The sequence below is a fragment of the Rutilus rutilus genome (genome assembly GCF_951802725.1).
Source record: "Rutilus rutilus genome assembly, chromosome: 21".
NCBI classification, from domain to species: Eukaryota; Metazoa; Chordata; class Actinopteri; order Cypriniformes; family Leuciscidae; genus Rutilus; species Rutilus rutilus.
In genome coordinates this window covers 4,889,683-4,908,810 of record NC_140226.1, presented here as the reverse complement: position 1 = coordinate 4,908,810, position 19,128 = coordinate 4,889,683, and the positions used below count along the sequence as shown (strand labels likewise).

General features: G+C 36.9%; 1 protein-coding gene across 6 annotated transcripts in view; it reads right to left on the bottom strand.

Annotated features, from left to right (window-relative positions):
- Positions 1-10,163, bottom strand: part of myt1lb (myelin transcription factor 1-like, b) — a 139,216-nt gene extending 129,053 nt beyond the window's left edge. For 5 of the 6 annotated variants that reach the window (XM_084393875.1, XM_084393874.1, XM_084393877.1 and 2 more), the window contains exon 1: positions 9,465-9,716. The gene's annotated coding sequence lies outside the window, so the exon portion shown is untranslated. Of the gene's footprint in view, positions 1-9,464; positions 9,717-9,864 lie in introns of those variants that run through there. The other variant, XM_084393872.1, reaches the window with a different exon arrangement.
- Positions 10,164-19,128: the final 8,965 nt, after the last annotated feature.

Sequence of the window (19,128 nt, the reverse complement as noted above, 5' to 3'; positions counted from 1 at the left end):
ATAGATGTTCACAATTACATTGGCCTCAGAGAGTTCAACTTTGTTATTAGTAAATTGCAGCAATACACGTTGACTGAAATGTTGGGCGATTGAATGATATTAGCTACCTAAGCAGTTAAAACATGTTTTGAAAGAGAAAAGTCATGGGTTATTAAAATAACATTTCAATTATAATGTGCACTGAGTGATACCATAAATGATCACTTTGTGATTGCAAAATCACTGTGCTTTAGGATTTGTAAAGATAAATAGCTGTTGGTAACACATTTAGGATTGGGATCAACAGGGTTAATAATTGTTAAACCCATTTGTTAACCATTAAAGGGTTAGTTCACCCAAAAATGAAAATTCTGTCAGTAATTACTCACCCTCATGTTGTTCCAACCCCATAAGACCTTCGTTCATCTTCGGAACACAAATTAAGATATTTTTGATTAAATCTGATAGCTGGATTACTCCTCCATAGGCTTCTAAGGCATTATAACTTGCTGGCCCAGAAAATGTATTAAAGAGATCGTTAATATAGTCCAAGTGACTCCAGTGGCTCAATCTTAAGTTTATAAAGCGACGAGAATACTTTTTGTGCGCAAAAAAAATAAAATAACGACTTTATTCCACTATTCATTTCGTTCTCTCTGGGCTTCGAGTGAGTTCACGTAGTATACTGTAACTGCGCAGCGCATCTGTGTTGCACGTCACACGCATCACACACATGACCAGCGTTGACCAATAGTGAGCCTACGTGTGACGTACAACACAGATGCGCTGCACAGTTATACTACGTGAAAAGACTCAAGGCCCAGAGAGAAGGAAATGAATAGTGGAATAAAGTCGTTATTTTTGTTGTTTTTTGCGCACAAAAAGTATTCTCGTCGCTTTATAAACTTAAGATTGAGCCACTGGAGTCACTTGGACTATATTAACGATGTCTTTAATACATTTTCTGGGCCAGGAGTGATCCAGCTCTCAGATTTAATCAAAAATATCTTAATTTGTGTTCCGAAGATGAACGAAGGTCTTATGAGGTTGGAACAACATGAGGGTGAGTAATTACTGACAGAATTTTCATTTTTGGGTGAACTAACCCTTTAATCTATGTAATACATTTCTCTTACTTTCAAAATAAATTAAAAACATTGTTCCTTAATGATGACAATAACTTCTAATAATCATCTTTGATGATTATAGTTTGCTCTGTGTATTTGTTCAAAGTCAAATCCAACAATTTTTGCAAGAATGAGGTGAGAAAATCTGCTTCAAATGATTGTACTCTTACCTTCAGCTATTACACATTCATCCCCAGTGGCATCACTTGTCTTAATCCATTATCCATTAGACAGAGTAATATTTGCCAAATATTTCAGTTGTGTCACTAGAAGACTTTACATTGATCAAAACCGACAAATCTGATTTAAAGAGCAGCCATAATAAGAGTCCTGCGCCCTCAACAATATGCTTGATGAATTATGGATGGGTGTTTTGTAATCATTTTTCAATATCGCTCTGCTCTTCTTAGCCCTGTGCGGGGAGGACTATTTTTGCCTCCATAACGTTTCATCTGGAACGCTCCTGTTCATTGGCAGACATGCACACTGAATGTCATTAACATTCAAAGACGGAGGTTAAAAATCCAGCGGAAAGTCTTGAATTAGCATTTCCAAGGATTTCCAGACTGATTTTCCAATCCTACAACCCCACAGAATGGCATTGGCGGATGGATGAACGGATGGATCACAAACATGAAAATATTAATATCCTTGGGCATTATATCCTAAATAATCTCGTGTCTTAATGAACTTAAGGAAAACTTCCCAGGAAGCTGTCACAGTGTTTAATGGCAACAGTAAGGGAGTTGTTGACGGCTTGACACTCGTGATGTTAGTGATATTCATGGCACTGTGCAGGATCACACGCTGCCAACATCTCTATAGCTCAAACCCCTGCATGAGCAGCTCATTTTTAACTGAGCCAAAGCCTTACTGGCCAAAGATCTACCTTTGCATTAACATGTAACCTGTATCCAGATGCTGTCCACATGCACACTGAAAAGACAAGCATAAATGCATTTCTGATCGAAATGTCATCCTGTCCGGAGTTGAGAACGCATTGTGAGTGGATCTCAGTGTAATGTAAATGCAATCCAGCCGTCGGCGTCATATATTTAAACTTGACAGTAAACGTCAATATTTAAAACTGTTTATTTAGAGTTACTTGGTATTCCCTGTGTGTTTCATTTTAATTGTGCAACATTATCCGAACGAGGCGACTGTCAGCAGAGTCGTGAGATTTAAATGAAGAGCTACACACTGCTCAAGTTACTTACTGACAGACGAATACACTATACATTTTTTTATGTTTTTTTTTTTTCAGCATGTTTATTATAAATAATCTCCCATTTCTGTCTACAATATAGCCTATTCTTTGCACACTATAATCTTTGCACTTAAACCCGGATTTAACATGATCAGTTATTCGTAAATAATCAAATATTCCTTCAATCAATTTGATCTAAGACTGTCTCAGAAAGTAAAGTAAGTGAATGAAAGCAATGAGAGCATTGTTTCATTTCTACCATCTTTACCAATAAGGTTTTGTGTCGTCTAGTCTACCCTTGTTTAGTTCTAATATAATGCTCTTTAATGTGACGTTTTCTGCATACTACACATACAGTAGACTATATAAATGCTTGCGCGCTCTCTTTTCAATCATGAAATGCGTCGGAATAAAATGTTTCTTTGTCTCATCATACAAGATTAATGTTGGGAAACTTAAGTTGGTAGATCAAATACCCTATTTGTGATCGATTGTACATGAATAAACCACAAAAATCCCGTGCTATATGGGCACTGCCAATAGAAGAAGCGAAATGAAAGTAGTTTTCAGGTCATTTGAAGCTTCTGCGTCGTGGTAAAGGCCTATTACAGACCTAATTCAAATATCCCGCAGGAAACAGAAATCCAGTTATTCAGATACAGAGACCACTTGATGTGAACAAATGTAAACGCCACGTCCTGATTGGCTGATGTTAATGGCAACTGTAAACACAGCCATATTTCATTTTGTATTAAATGTAATTTATTCCTGTTATCAAAGCTGAATTTTCAGCATCATTACTCCAGTCTTCAGTGTCACATGATCCTTCAGAAATCACTCTAATATGAGGATTTGCTGATCAAGAAACATTTATGATTATTATCAGTGTTGAAACAGGTAACTTTATTATAACATTACAAATGTTAAATTGTGTTTACCTTTGTGCTGAACAGTCATGTTTATTCCATACTAGCGGGTAACAGCAGTATTTAGTGCATGGCATTCAGACTGCAGGCAAAAGTGGCCCAAATCTGATTATTTTGGTCATATGCGACTTTTTTGTGAACAGCACAATCCACATGGAATCTGAATTATTATTATTTTTTTACTCTGATTTTTTACTCTGACCATTTCTGTAAGGTTAAAAACAGATTCAATGTTCTATCTATCTGATATTTGTCTATCTATCTATCTATCTATCTATCTATCTATCTATCTATCTATCTATCTATCTATCTATCTATCTATCTATCTATCTAATCTATCTATCAATCCATCTATCCATTCATCCATCCATCATCCACAGTGATTTTGCCAAGTAAGACATGTTCCTGGATCAACATATTTCAGATTTCAAATGTAAATGTACAATATATTAAATAAAAGAAGTGCCTCATGCGTCTTTCTTGATGTTCGGTTTCTAATGTCATTCCAAGTAGATCCATATTGTTTAATGTCATATATCTAAACTGTTTAAAAGATCCCTAGCTTCAGTTAATTGTCTCACCTCATCGTTCAAGTGAAATCAAACCAAATGACGCCCCGCTCCTACATTCACAATGCTTTCAGTTCCAACTCTGACACAATTCTCACACAGAAGAGAATAACATCAGGATGCATCCTCTCTTAAAGCAGTGCACCACTAATCCTGGTCAAAAGACGCTGGAGTCCTCAAAGACAGGCAGCGGTAATCCTCCTCCTCCTCCTCCTCCTCTTCCTCTTCTGGAGAACAGCGATGACTAACCCTACGGCTGCAGAGCACATAACTCATGCAGATCCTTGTGTTTCTGACACGCTGGGACTGTGGTGCCATCAGGTGAGGAGATGAATGTTGTGTCTGTAGGTGAGCGACGGTATCAATCACTCGTGCTTCACACTCCACACTCTCGGTTACAGACTCGCTCCAGTCGAGATGGGTTTTTAATTGGCCTCACTGTTTAGATACAGATCATGCTTTGATATGGATGATGATGGGGAAGGCTCTTTCTCGCGCAGAACGCATGAACGTCACACGTATCAATCATGATCAAATTACTTACGTGGCCTTCACGCCTAATAAAGATCAGCCATCGGTCCAACAGCAGAACCGTAAATACCGTAAATGGTGACGTTATTCAAGTCAAGTCACCTTTATTTATAAGCATCTTATACAATGCGGATTGTTTCAAAGCAGCTTCACAGTAATAAACAGGATTACAATGATCAATAATGCAAACTTCAAGTATGAGACAAATTCAAATTCTGCAAAGCAGCTGTAAAAAGACAAGTGTATTTATTCAGTTCAGTTCAATAACAGTGTGAAATTCATCTATTTTGAAATGAGTTTACCACAGTCTGCCTCTACCTTTCAATAGCCAGAAAGGTCTCTTCAGTATGACGGATAAATTAAATAATGTTGATGAAATTCAATAGTCATGCTGGTTTGTCCTCATGTCCTCATCTTATATATGAAACACCTGTGATTCAGCAACTACCTGCTAATGCACTCACATTCAAGTAAAGTAGCGTTGTGCATAAGTTTGGGTGAGTAAAGCCAGATGCACATTTATAATAGTCCTTTACGATTGCTGCTTGTCAGACTGTACGAACATGATTCTCGCTGTAAGCCATGTCACACTAGCCGCGTTTAGATTACCCTTCAAATTGCGCGAATTGAAAATACGCCCAATGGAAACACGTCAATTTCGCAAAAACTCCCATTTATCGCAAAAAAGTTTTTCCGCTCGCATGAGGTGGTTTTTCAGGCAATTCGAAAAAGAAATATTTTGCAAAACTGCAATGGAAACAGTTTTTGCGCATTTACAGGTCAGCTGACGTAGATGACGCGGTGTGTTTGGACTTAATACGAGACAGAGTTCTTTATTAAATTCATAAAAGACAGAAGAATTACAGGAATACTGGATTCTAAACCTCAAAGAAATGGCACAACCAAGACCTCGAAGCAGAAATGAGGGAGAAACACCCAGAAACACCTCATATGTGCCGCTCACAAGTATAAGGGTCTTTCCGTACCATTAATGCTCGGATAACACACATACGTCTCCTTCGATTAATAATAATGGCCAGTGCCAGTGCAGTGAGCTGCATTACATGAGAGATTGAAATGGTGGCTACAAAGAAATCTCTAAAGTTCATTTTGGTCATGGCTTGTTGTGAAAAATGAAGACAATTTGACGGTCGTCGTAGAAGTCACACTGCAGGACTGAGAGTCAAATCTTCTGACACTGACAGAATTTCGTCGGAGGTAAAATTTTATTGAAACGGTGAACATGTCAAACTAACGATCAAAGACTTCAGATTTTCGCCTAGGATCAGAGGAATCTTTTAGGATTTGCAAAATTTGTCTCAGACGGCCAAATCGTGACCAAAATCGTACAGCGTGAACCCGACTTGACGGCAAAACGCACAAGTAGTACCTTCAATCCCCTGAAGATGGCGATATCACTTCTTTTCTAGCAGGAATAAACTGCTGCAGAAAAAGTTAGGTGCCATGCAAAACGTAATGAGCAATTGCATTAAGAGTACATATACTTATTCAAAAATGTAGTCAAGTAGAGAGTAAAAGTTGCTAGTATCTTTGATACTCAGCACAACTACAAAGTAGCCAAAAAGTTATTTTTAACTTCTACTACTTGAGTATAGTAACTGATTACATTTACTCAAATACTTTACACCACCACCGAAGAGACCTTAATGTTTATTGGGAAGTCTTTTTAAAATATGCATCATATTTTCTTTTATGTACTAAAAAAAATGAGAATGCAGAATATGCAGTCAGTAAAGCAAGTCTGCATGTGTTCTGCACACAATGAAAATACCATTTAAACTAAATTGCTTTTACTTTTGTTCTATGGGGATTGTTATTTGAGATCTTTAAGACATACTGAAGTGTTTCAGTGATGGTTCATAGTGACCACATCTGTCAATGAAAACACCATAACAGTGTAGTCGATTCATCAATCTTTGTAGACAGATTTAAGTGAGCAGTATTTACGTCATTATGCATTGATGATCTGTCCCTCCAAATACTGTGTGAAACTGAATTGCACAAAGACTTTAATATTCCTTTGAAAATTGAACAGCATCTGGGTGTGAAACGATAAGAGTCATGGCAAATAATGCCAGAATTTACATAGGAGTGAACGTTTCATATTCTCGCTGAAATGTATGAACTGATCACCTGCAGCAATTAAAACAGTATTTCATACAAAGCATAATGGGAATCAGATGAAGGCTCTTTCCTCAATTCAATCACAGTCCACACACTGAGTTGTATTATGCACACGCCTCGTGCTCTCTCTGCCTTACACAAAATCTATACTTGGATACATATACTGGATGTGCTAACTATACAGTAATCTCTATCCTACCAGAGACACTGCACATGCATGACGTAAGACTTGATTTCAATCATTTTCATATCAAAGTAAACATAATATATTATACTGTACAATATGCAAACATGTTCTGGTCATTCGTAGATCATTTATTATTGGCCTTAATTATCACATTTATTTAGAATTTCCATAAACACAGATGATTGCAGATACGCTCTTCTCAAATATAATATAATATATAGTTAAAATATTCTTGTTCAAGTTATTGAGTATTCAGTAATATAGATATACAGTAAACTCAATTATGGACACAGTTATGAAATTGTTTAGGGTGAATTGAATTCTTAATTGGCTCAATATAGAATAGAATGTTCAATATAGAATAGAATATGCATGTCAATCTCTGTACAAGAAAGCAATGTGTGTTTCCACTATTTCTATATTAGTACATCAGATCCATTGGGCTTTCACTCACAGCGTAGAATGTGTGGGTCTTACAATATAGATCATTAATTAACACAATATAAAGTGCACTTTGTCTCAGTTCTACACTACAGTACAGTGTTGAGAAGAGTCTGTGTACATGCAACGAAAAAGAGAGTTTGCTTCACATAACTTAAAGTAGTTGGACTGTTGTTTATCTTGCTGCTAATCTGACAACATTTTTGGCTACTATTTGGTTTGTCTTTAAGTAACATTATAAAAAAGATTCCCCTGATTCATAAACACGGTGTGATAATGATATTACTTTAGCTAATGTTCTGGCAATGTTCTCAAAACATTCACATAAAAACATTAATTATACATTGTTAATTAAGCGTTTTTTCTTAAATGTTTTAGTTGGATGTTCTTCTAACATTTTCTTACTACTTGTTTCAGAACATTCAGAGAACATTCCCAAAATGTTTCCTTAATGTCTGTATAACCAAGAAACATATGCTTTAAAACATTTGAATAACAGAACGTTTTGAACGTCTAGAGAACATTCAGAAACGTTTTCATAACTTAATTGGAACAATAGCAAAACGCTCTTAAACATTTTTGGGTTGCACTTTATTTTAAGGTGTCATTAATTCTATATTTAAGTGCTGAGTAATATTAAGCAACCACATGTACTTACTATAGGGTTAGGGTAGGATTTGGTTGAGGGTTAGTTGCATGTAATTATGCATAATTTACTGTTATTACTATGGTAAGTACATGTAACATGTAATAAGGACACTGTAAAATAAAGTGTTACCCATTTTTGTGTTGTTACATTTTCTGTCCTTCTCATGTGCAGTTTCGGTTATGCTTTATTTGAAGGTTTCCGTGTTACAGTGTAATTATACATTAAAGCACTGTGTAATAATAATTAACTACATGTACTTACTATAGGGTTAGGATTAGGATTGGGGTTTGGTTTGGGGTTAGTTGCATGTAATTATGCATCATTTATACAGTAACTACATGTAACGTGTAACATGGACACTGTAAAATAAAGTGTTACCGCAGTTTCTTATAAATATCAGGATCAACTAATGTTATTTCAGAGTTTGATGTTGACACATGATTAAGATAAAGAAACAAAAGTATAAAAACCAAATATGCAACTCAAAATATATAGGCAGGGGTGGGGAACGCTCATATACAAATGATGTTTAATGAAGGAAAAATGGCCACTGCATTTAAAATCACTTTCTTCTGAAGGCATATCTGTGCATTCATCATGTAATACAGCTTATCTGCAGTCATCTCCAGAAAACAGAAGTTTCCCAGCAGCGCACAGTTATCTCTACAACTCTCTTAGCAATGAGGAAGTCGAATAGCCAAGCCTTACAGTAAGTCCAACCCAGAAGCATATGGACTCTACTGTAGTGCCATTTCAAACAAGAAACCAAGCCTTAGCCCACAGAAGCTTCTGGAGGAAAAGCCCAACAGCTCGTGACCTGAGAGACATGTTTACCTCTCACTCACAACATCCACTTACATTAACCACAGATATTCCAGCAGCATGTGCAGAGAGACGTCCAACACACAGTCAGACAGTATGATCAAATCAACTGCAGTGCATTAGGAAAAATTACTAGAAATAATCTTCTGAACTGAACTTCACTCTTTCAAATGTGCTCATTTAACCGTACCGTACATTCTATCACTTCTACTGCAAGAAAACAAATATTTTCTTACTCAATATTTTGGTCTTGTTTTCCAGTAGGACAAATATATAAACATTTATACATTTACATGAAAAGAAAAATGACATAAGATATTACGTCCTGTTTAAAAATGTATCAAGTTTATCAAAATAAAGGGTAAGAAAAATAAATGGGATTCAAAGAAAAAATAAATTATGATCCGTACCCTGCTGGCATATAAATATATATATATCACTTAAATTTGACATTTCTCAGAAAAGAAGACTAAATACGTAATTTTGCTTCTCAAGTAAATGTATCTTCTTGACTTAAGAATTGTTAGATATTTGTACTGGAATACAAGACAGAAATTCTGAGTAAGAAAATCATTACACTGTAAAAATGTTTTGTCCTAAACATCTCAATTATCAAGTTAAAGGTGTTATTCGGTTTTTTTATGAATTATGACTAAATCAACCTGATTACATTTTGTTAATCTAACAAAGCACGACATGTTTCCCTCTCTTTGTTTTTAGAATAATTATATTATTATAGGCTAATTATCTTAAGATCCAGTAGCCTATAATAGCCTAAACAGCTCCTGGCGGTAACACGTGCACTGTAAATAAAACTTGAAATAAAACACACAGTGTACGAGCTCAACCCAGCCAGAAAGATAAAACCACGAGTGACCCACCAGTATGGAAATGCTGCCTTCGCTCAAACTTTCCACTCGCTCCTGATTGTATGTTCCCACGATCCCTTCGCTCACTTGTTCTCCTGTTCACTCGCGCTGGAAAGTTCCTCTCGCCTCCTGTATGCTAATCATTCTTCACACGATGAAGGAAGACGGAGGAAGAGGAGAGACAGACAGACAGACAGACAGAAGGAGAAGGAAGAGAGCAGTTGAAGGCAGGCAACCAATTGGCCTGGAGCTCGGGCGAGAGAGAGAGAGAGAGAGAGAGAGAGAGAGAGAGAGAGAGAGAGAGATGGGGGGGTAGCACCAATGAGGAGGAGCGAAAGGACGCCGCCATAGAGAAAGGAAGAGAGAAAAAATCAGCTGTGTGTGAGTCAGAGTCGAGATGTGGAGCGCTTACCCTCAGCGTGATGCCTGTATCCTCAGCTCTGTGTGTGTGTGTGTGTGTGTGTGTGTACTCCTCCACCCATCCGCCGAAACAATACAGCGCGAGCCTCCTGGTACCAGAACACGCGCGTTTGTGTGTGTGTGTGTGTGTGTGTGTGAGAGTGAGAGAGAGAGAAAAAGATTGGAGGCTGAGCGAATGAGAGCGTTTCGGATGCGTTTCCCTTCTCTGTCTCGTGGACTAAATTGTCTCTCTTCCTCGCTGTGTGTGTGTGTGTGTGTGTGTGTGTGTGTGTGTGTGTCGAGCCGCAGACTGTATTCTCGAGCATCACTGCCTCCCATAGGCCTTGTGCTCTTCCAAGCTAACACAAATATGCTCTAAGAATGTGTTGCTAACGGTCAAGAAACCGTTAATTAAGCTATTGTTCTCTAAACGTTTTTTTTATTTTATTTTTATGCAAACGGTAAAGTAGCATTCCGTTTTTATTTTGTAAACATTACCAGCTTATTTTTAATGTAGGCTAGGCTAAGAGTGAACTCGGCCATTTGTTAAAATCCTAAAGTCCAAGCTTAATGTGCTTTAAGACAAACCATGTGTAAATTCATAAGTCGACACCATTGCTGAGTATTTCCTCCTTAAACTGCAGTGAACCAAAGACAGTCTCAAAAACACGCTTTGAAATCGCTGGTGTTTCTGACGTCACAAACTACCTTGTAACCAATCTGGTGCGTTTCCGTACAACGACATAACTTGCTGCTTTGCTACCATAGTACAATGCATTGTTGAAGAAATCAACTTGCTATCATGACTGTTTCCCGAAACCATACTGTCGCAAATTGGTTGTTCAACCACATTGGTTAATGATGCCACGCACGTGGTCGTGGTGGTGTAATAACTACTTTTAATGAATCTGTTTGAGATCGAATTAATGCTAGATATTTTGCTATAAATTACGGACATGTCTTCTGAGTCACTATCTCTGATTTTTCTCAGTTATTTGCTTTATTTCCAGATTCAATCATCATAGGCTCGTTCTTTCGCACTAGAGCACGTTGGCACATGCGCACTCTTCAAAAACGGTGCTTTAAATCTCTTGACAAACTAAAAGACGTAAAGGACATTTGTATGTCTTATAAATAAAATATATAGATTGTACTGAATGTCAGCTTGCTTATTTGGCTCAAGATAATGATTTATTAAGCCCACATGTTATAAAAACAAGAAACTCTGCTTCTAACACAGGTCGAGAGCTGTCACACAACTTTGCGATGCTGTTTGCGAATGTTCGTTGGAACGATGGTTTCGGGAAACACGGACTCGTTGAACTATGCTGATAACGACAGAACTTGCGACCATAGTCGGCTAACGATGCTTTCGGGAAACGCACCCCTGATCAACGTGTGATCGTCAACGAGTGGATCTCTGAGCTGAGTGAGTGAGTGGAGGCGGGGCTCATTTGCATATTCATAGAACCGCGTATACTAAATGAGGCAATGGTGTAGAGTTACATTCAAGATATTTTAAGGCATGAAGAAAATTCTTCATGCCTTAAATCAAAGATGAGTTTTAAGGGATGCAATTATTGACTACAGGGGAACTTTAATGTGTCTGGCTTCTGGCGTCACTTCCAGTTATTTTTAGCTGTACAAAAAATATGCTGCTTTAATAAACATTGATCAACGAACATAAACAGAAGCTCAACCAAACCTCTTTCTGAAGCTCAAACATGCTGTGTAGCGCGAGAATGAACCTCATTGGTTCTCGCACGTCAAGCGAACTTGAACTTCTGTTTACCACAACTGATGAATGTTTAAATGTGATGAATGTGAATAAAAGCCTATTAAATCTATTCATCATATAAAGCGATCGGGTCTCTTCAGAAAATTTGGACTAAATCGCTCAAGTCATATGGATTAGTTTTACAATCTCTTCATGAACTTGTGTCAGTTGTGTAAATGGAGGGACAGAAATCTCTCAGATCTTCATTTATGCTCTGAAGATGAACGAAAGTCTTACGGGTTTGAAACGACATGAGAGTGAGTAATTAATGACTGAATGAATGTTATTATTCCTTTAATATAACTTAATAAGAACATTGGCAGAAGGTTCTTGGAACATGGGTTCATGCTTTATTTGGACTAGTATCAGGGAATCTCAAAAACACATCATTTTCCTGCAGAAGAGAGAGAGTGCCGCGGTGTAGCCCGTCTCAGCCCTCCACGACTCATTAATGTCCTCCTCACTCAGGACTGTGAGCGCTGGCAGAGCACCAGCAGTGTGGAGCGCGAAGATAACTGGCTTAAGAAGCAGCCAATTCACACCGCCAGCCAACGTCCTCTGCTCCGGCAGATATATCCGTCTCCTCCCAGACAAAAGCCATGCTATCCATGCATCCGCTCCACGCACATTCACCACGAGTCCATGTGTTGGGCTGGTAAGTGATATCCCTGCTAACAAAAACATGTTATGATAATGTTCCCATTAAGTAATGCAATAGTATTTCTGAATGTTCTCGGATCATTCAAAACGTTTAAATTGCTTATTTATGGAATGTTCCATTTTGTGATTTCGCAAAAGTTACGAGAACGTTACTTTTGAACGTTCTCTGAATGTTTTGAAACAAAAGGTTTTTAAAAACGTTAGACAAGCGTCCAGATAAACTTTCAGGAAAAAAACAACATTCCTTGAATGCTTTTGTGCTAACGTTTTGAGACCAGGTATCTTTTCGATTTTTGGAAGAACGTTTGTTAATAACTCTGAGAGAACCTTGCCAGAACGTCCTGAGAACGTTCCCTGTTAGCTGGGATGCTGCTCATTTAATTTTAGGCCATTCTTCATTTTAAAGGAGGGCAGAGGAAAAGACGGTGGTTTACTACAGGAAAGAATTGCACTGTAACTCTTTATTTCATGACAGCATCAAGACAAATTTGTTTGCAAATATTAGAATTTTGTTTTTGGTTAAAAATGATTGGTTAAAAATTAAATATGTTTTAGTGATACACAAATCTAGATTTTCAGCATGTGTGGCACTTGTCTGCTACATGTAAACTAAAGACTATCCTATAATGAATATTATTACACAAATATATGAATATTTTCTCTCAGTAGATTTCAATTCTACTGTTATTTCCTTCATAACTAATAAAAACCCTTCTCATTTCTCTGTTTTGGCCAAATTCTAAGGCCTGTATGTATTCTATGCAAAAAAAAAAAAAAAAACAAGATGGTGGATAATATAAGAGGATTGACAATTACAATCTCTTTACTACCGCTCAAAAGTTCAGGCTTTTTTTATTATTATTCAGCCAGGATGCATTCAATTGATCAAAAGTGACATTTATAATGTTTCAAATAGTTACTTAAAATAAATGCTGTTCTTTTGAACTTTCTATTCATCAAATATTCCAGAAAAAAAAAATGTTTCACAGTTTCCACAAAAATATGATCATTGATTTTCAGCATTGATAATAATCATAAATGTTTCCTGAGCAGCAAATTAAAACAGCATATCAGAATGACTTCTGAAGGATCATGTGACACTGAAGACTGAAGTAATGATGCTGAAAATTCAGCTTTGATAACAGGAATAAATTACATTTTAAAATAGATTCACATAAAAAACAGTTATTTAAATTCTAATAATATATCATAATTGTACTGTATGTTTGACTAAATAAATGCAGCCTTCTTTCAAAACCATTAAACTTTTGAACAGATTATGAGTTTCAATTATTAATGCTTTAAATGCCTTTGTTCAATTTAAGAATTTATTTTTGCTTCCGACAATGCAGTTTATTTATCTTTAATCTACTGATGCTGAAAAGAAAAATGATTAAATGAGATTAGAAGGTGATTAGAAAATATGATATCCGTGAACACATGACATAAAATGACAGGGAAGTGATTAAAGATAAAGTGCTTGGTTTTGCGTGAGATGGAGTGGTTGTGCGTGGATGATCACTGAGCTGTTCGTCTTCCTGACAGTAAGTTGTGTGGAAACTGTGAAACACGTGTGCATGAGCTCTGCTCATCAGTCAGAAGACGGCAAGCATTCCCCGTGTCTTACTGACACAAGAATGCATTCACAACAGTATGTGAGCATGCTCTTTTTTTTTTTCTAAACATCAGATTTAGAGGTTTTGAGAATGGATTCAGTAATAGATATCATTACATATTGCTACGCTAACAATGTGAGATAGATAGATAGATAGATAGATAGATAGATAGATAGATAGATAGATAGATAGATAGATAGATAGATAGATAGATAGATAGATAGATAGATAGATAGATAGATAGATAGATAGATAGATAGATAGATAGATAGATAGAGACACATGTGGAGCTAATTGAAAACTAAAGCGACTAACAGAGTAATAAGGTCAAACTGAAATGAAACTCAAGTAACAAAGTCACAGGAACAAAATGTACGTCATTAGGACACGCCGTGTGTGAGGAGGAGTACTGTCAGGGTTATGTTTGGTTTCTGAGTGTTTTTGTTCCTGTGACTTTGTTAGTGATATTGTAAGCATGAAAATACAAAACATTCTCAAATATCGTGTAAAATAATACATTTGATTATTTTTTATTAACAGTTCTGTATTGAATAAATTATACTACTGTTCAAACGTTGTGGGCTATAAAGCCAAGGAGAATGGCCGGACTGGTTCGAGCTGATAGAAAGACAACAGTAACTTGAGTCTCGTTCAGATGGTAGGCTCAGAATCTGACGTAAACAACATGAAAGCTTGGGTCCATTTTGCCTTGTATCAACGGTTCAGGCTGCTGGTGTTGGTGGTTTAATGGTGTGTTGGATATTTTCTTGGCACGTTTTTGACCCCTTAGTACTGAGCATCGTTGAAACGCCACAGCCTACCTGAGTATCGTTGCTGACCATGACCATCCCTTCATGACCACAGTGTACCATCTTCTGATGAGTACTTCCAGCAGGAGAACACACCATTACTCAAATCTCAAATGTGGTGGATGTGATGGAACGGGAGATTCGCATCATGAATGTTCAGCCAACAAATCTGCAGCGACTGTGTGATATTATCATGTCAATATGGACCACAATCTCTGAGGAATGATTCCAGCACCTTGCTGAATCTATGCTATGAAGAATTAAGACAGATCTGAAGGCTGAAGCGTTGAAGGCAAAGCGGGTCCAACCCAGCACTAAGGTATACTTAATAAAGTGGACAGTCTGTGAGTGTATATAAAATTTACATTACATTACAACATATATAGCATTATATTCAACATTGCTCTGCTACAGGATTTAATAAATAGCAGTGGCAGCACCTCTACTGCAAATTGTAATTTAAGTACAGTAATATCTTTGTTACTAGTAGCAACACTAGTGCTAAATACTGACAATAAGCATTTTCCTATTTTCTAAAAGCATATATATTTCCACAAGTTCTCTCACAGAATTTAAGTTGTTACACCAACTACATACAGTACACATGCACATCCGCATTTTGCCAAAAATAAAAATGTACAACTTATTTTCATTTTATTGTTTAGTGGTTAAAAAAAAACTGTCACTTTCATTCTTCTCACATCCCTTTTGCATTGACGCCAGTTGTTTCTGATAGAAAGCAATGCTTTGGCACGCAGAGGAGTGGACAGCGACTACAAGCCCAGAGCTGTGAGAGGAGCAGCCCTGGGTGAAGGAACATCAGCCCATGTTCTGACATCTTATCACCAATATTACGCTGAAAAATAGCTGAAGCGCAGCTGGAAGTTGGAGATTGTGAGAAATAGAGGAGATGACTGTAAATAGGTTTGTGTTTTGAAGGAGCGAGGAATTCTGGCTTTGAAATGAGAGGGGCTGTACAGCTACAGCACACTAATATTTTAGGAACTAGGTCAGGTTTTATAGCGCACCACACAACAGACAGCGAGCAGAAATAGACATTTAGTTCACATGACATTCGTACCACTTACAGCTGAAATCAAATACGCCTGCCAAAGATTAGTGAATCGAACGTTACCGGATTCGGAACGTAAATTCACCATAGCAAAGATGATTAAGTGGTTTCATGCTCACAGTAACTGGGGGATGCAAAGTACTGAAATAACAAGCAGTTAATTTCAAGACTGGCAATCAGAAATCCAGAATAATTCCCTTATTTCGACTTTTGCATTACAAGCGAGCATGCAAGCGTTTACTTCAGCGTTCTATTTCGGGATTGAATGAATAATAAAAATGTATTTAAATTCAATGCTTTTCATGCAAGCATGGCTGATTTGATACAGACTGAGAGTTTCATGCACACACCAGGTTTCTGAAACAAGTGTGTTTCTATAGTGAAATACAGCTAACTTTGGCTCGTGGTCTGGCAAGATTCTCTCAATGTTACATCATTTCAGTAACGGTAAGTCTGGTCTTTAATAGTGTTCGCAAAATGTTATTTATACACTTTCTCTGGAATATTTTAGGTGGACTTTTTTTTCTTCATTGTTACTTCTTGTTTCAGAACATTTAGAAAATATTCAAAATGTTCCCTTAAAGGAATAGTTCACTTCAAAATGAAAATTCTGTCATCATTTACTCACCCTTAAGTTGTTTCAAACCTGTATGATTTTATTTCTTCTGCTGAACACAAAAGATGATATTTTGAAGAATGTTGGTAACAGTAAATATCTTCAACTAATATAAAAATATTTAAAAACTGGATGCATTGAACGTTCTGAACTGTCACACTTCCAAAGATTAAGTAATTTAATGACATAATCCACACAGAATAACAGTGTGTCCAACACAAACAACAACTGACAATGAACCAAGAAACCAAAGGAACTTAAGTAGTGTTAGAAACAAGGTTAATTATGATACACAGCTGAACTAAAATAACTAATCATATCAGTAACCATGGTAACAAAGGAGTGGCGGGAAAATCAAACAAAGGAAACCAGGAAACAAATGATATACAAAGTCCGTGAAAACAAAACTACGATAAAAGCAAGACAAGAACATTCAGAATAATGTTTTCATAACTTATAGCCAAATGTTTTTACAGTATATTTTACTGGGATGAAGGCCCCCGTTTAACCCTCATGCTAACCGTTGTTAGGTGACGGTATAATAAAGCATGCAGACTGTTCCAAAGCACAGTGACACACTGCGAGTGTGAACTCCCCAAAATAAACATCTGTGCTAATAATGTTTCACACACCTACTCGTCCAGCCCCCTAAACAAACACGCGAGCACAACCTCTCTGTCTCTCTCCTTTGCTGCCTCCAAACCCGTGGCATATGACCTTCTGTTAAATAGATAAAGAATGCGCTTATCAGTCATGCAAATGAGGCTGAATTCATTTTGCACAACAGATGGTCTCATAGATAATGATGATGGAGGAGAGAAAATTAAATGTCTCTTGTGCGGTGGTCATGGCAACGGAGCCCAGAGTAATATCAATAACAAGTACGGCGCATAATAAGGTTGTCAGTCCTGCTAATCAAAGCCTAAGCCGGGGAAACCCTCGCAAGTTTACCACGGTACTTCAGATGCCTCACTTTTAGTTCAGCCATACAACATCTTGTCTGATGCTACTGACGATACTGAAGACGTTTTTCTTAAATCAAGCCAAGTCACATTTATTTATAAAGCAGCTTCACGTGAATAAACAGGAACATAAGAGTTTTAAGGCCAGATTTCAGCTTGAGCCAGCACAAACCCTCTTTTGGTGTTAAAAACTACTGTCAGGATTTACTAAAGACACGCAGTGAAAAACTAGCGCTGAAAAGACGTGGACTGGGTTATTTTTGCAGCTGATCTTATTGCATATGGAGTTTCCCTTTCAGACGCAGTATTTATTTAGTCATGCAAGGTGATTTACTACGGTTTGGGCTCGTCACTTTACTGTATTTGTGCCATTATTTAACGGCCAAAAATGTCTTAAACCAGATGCTCTTGGTAGACTGTGTTGGTCATTATGGAAATGATCCGGCTGGTCTGTGTTCTTTTCTGGCCCTTGATGTTGAACAATTAATCAATTATGAAACAAATGCTTTTTTTTTTCTTTTTTTTTTGGCTGTAAAATTTTAGTATGAATACAATTTTCAAAACTTTAGTATAACATGTACTTGTGATAATATGACTAACTGATTTAAAAAATAATAATAATTATAATAATAATTATAATAATCATGAAGCTCCAATATTGAACTGACTGATTAATAAATTCTGTAACACTTTACAATAAGGTTAATTAGTTAACATTAGTTAACTACATTAGTTAACATTAACTAATAATGAACTGCATTTATACAGCATTTGTTAATCTTTGTTAATGTTAATTTCAACATTTACTAATACTTTATTAAAATCTTGTTAACATTAGTTAATGCACTAACATGAACAAACAATGAACAGCTGCTTTTTATTAACTAATTAACGTTAACAAAGATGAACTAATACACCAGCAAATGTATTGCTCATGGTAAGTTCATGTTAGTTAATACATTAACTAATATCTAATAAATGAACCCTATTGTAAAGTGTTACCATAAACTCATTACGAAGAACTAACTGACAGTGTTAACAACAACTTCTGATAAAGTGTTTCTGTTTTCTCACTTTAATGTATGACACTCAAACATCAGTGTATTCAAGTGTTTGAATGAGTGAACTAAGTGATGCTAGTGAAGTCTGCTCACTTAGGTTTACTAGTTAAGAGTAGCAGTGTAGTTCATTTCAGTGTTAAAGAAATATAACCATATATAATGCATCATATATGATTCCCATCAATTCCTTCCTAGGATTAATGCAATAAGCAAGTCCCTACTGCCCCCTACCTGCTCACGCTCTTCTGTCGTGCCCAGCGCTCGCATCACTTCCTGTGGGATGAATCAGCGATTTGCTGATGAGGCTGATGGAGTGACGCATATGTCTGCCAGTCTGTCTCCAGCATTACATTACCTAACCTGCACCATTACAGCCTGGCTCAGACACTGGGACAGAGTGGGCAATGAAGGGGAGAACAAATGATTTACTGTGGGATGTTTGACAGTCAGGCATGAGGAATCACAAATGAAGCCACAAAAAAAGTGACGAGAGAAAGTCTGAAGAATAGTACATAAAACAAACTACAGGAGTCAAAGAGGACGCGCTGCAGGAAGAGACCGAGAGAGGATGAAGGAAAAATGCAAAACACAAGCATTTGAATAGTGTGAGAAAAACACACGGGGAAAACAGAACAACAGTCTCAATAGTATTGATGGGTTTTAAGGGGATTCTCACAAAATTGTCGAGTAAAATGAAAATCAGA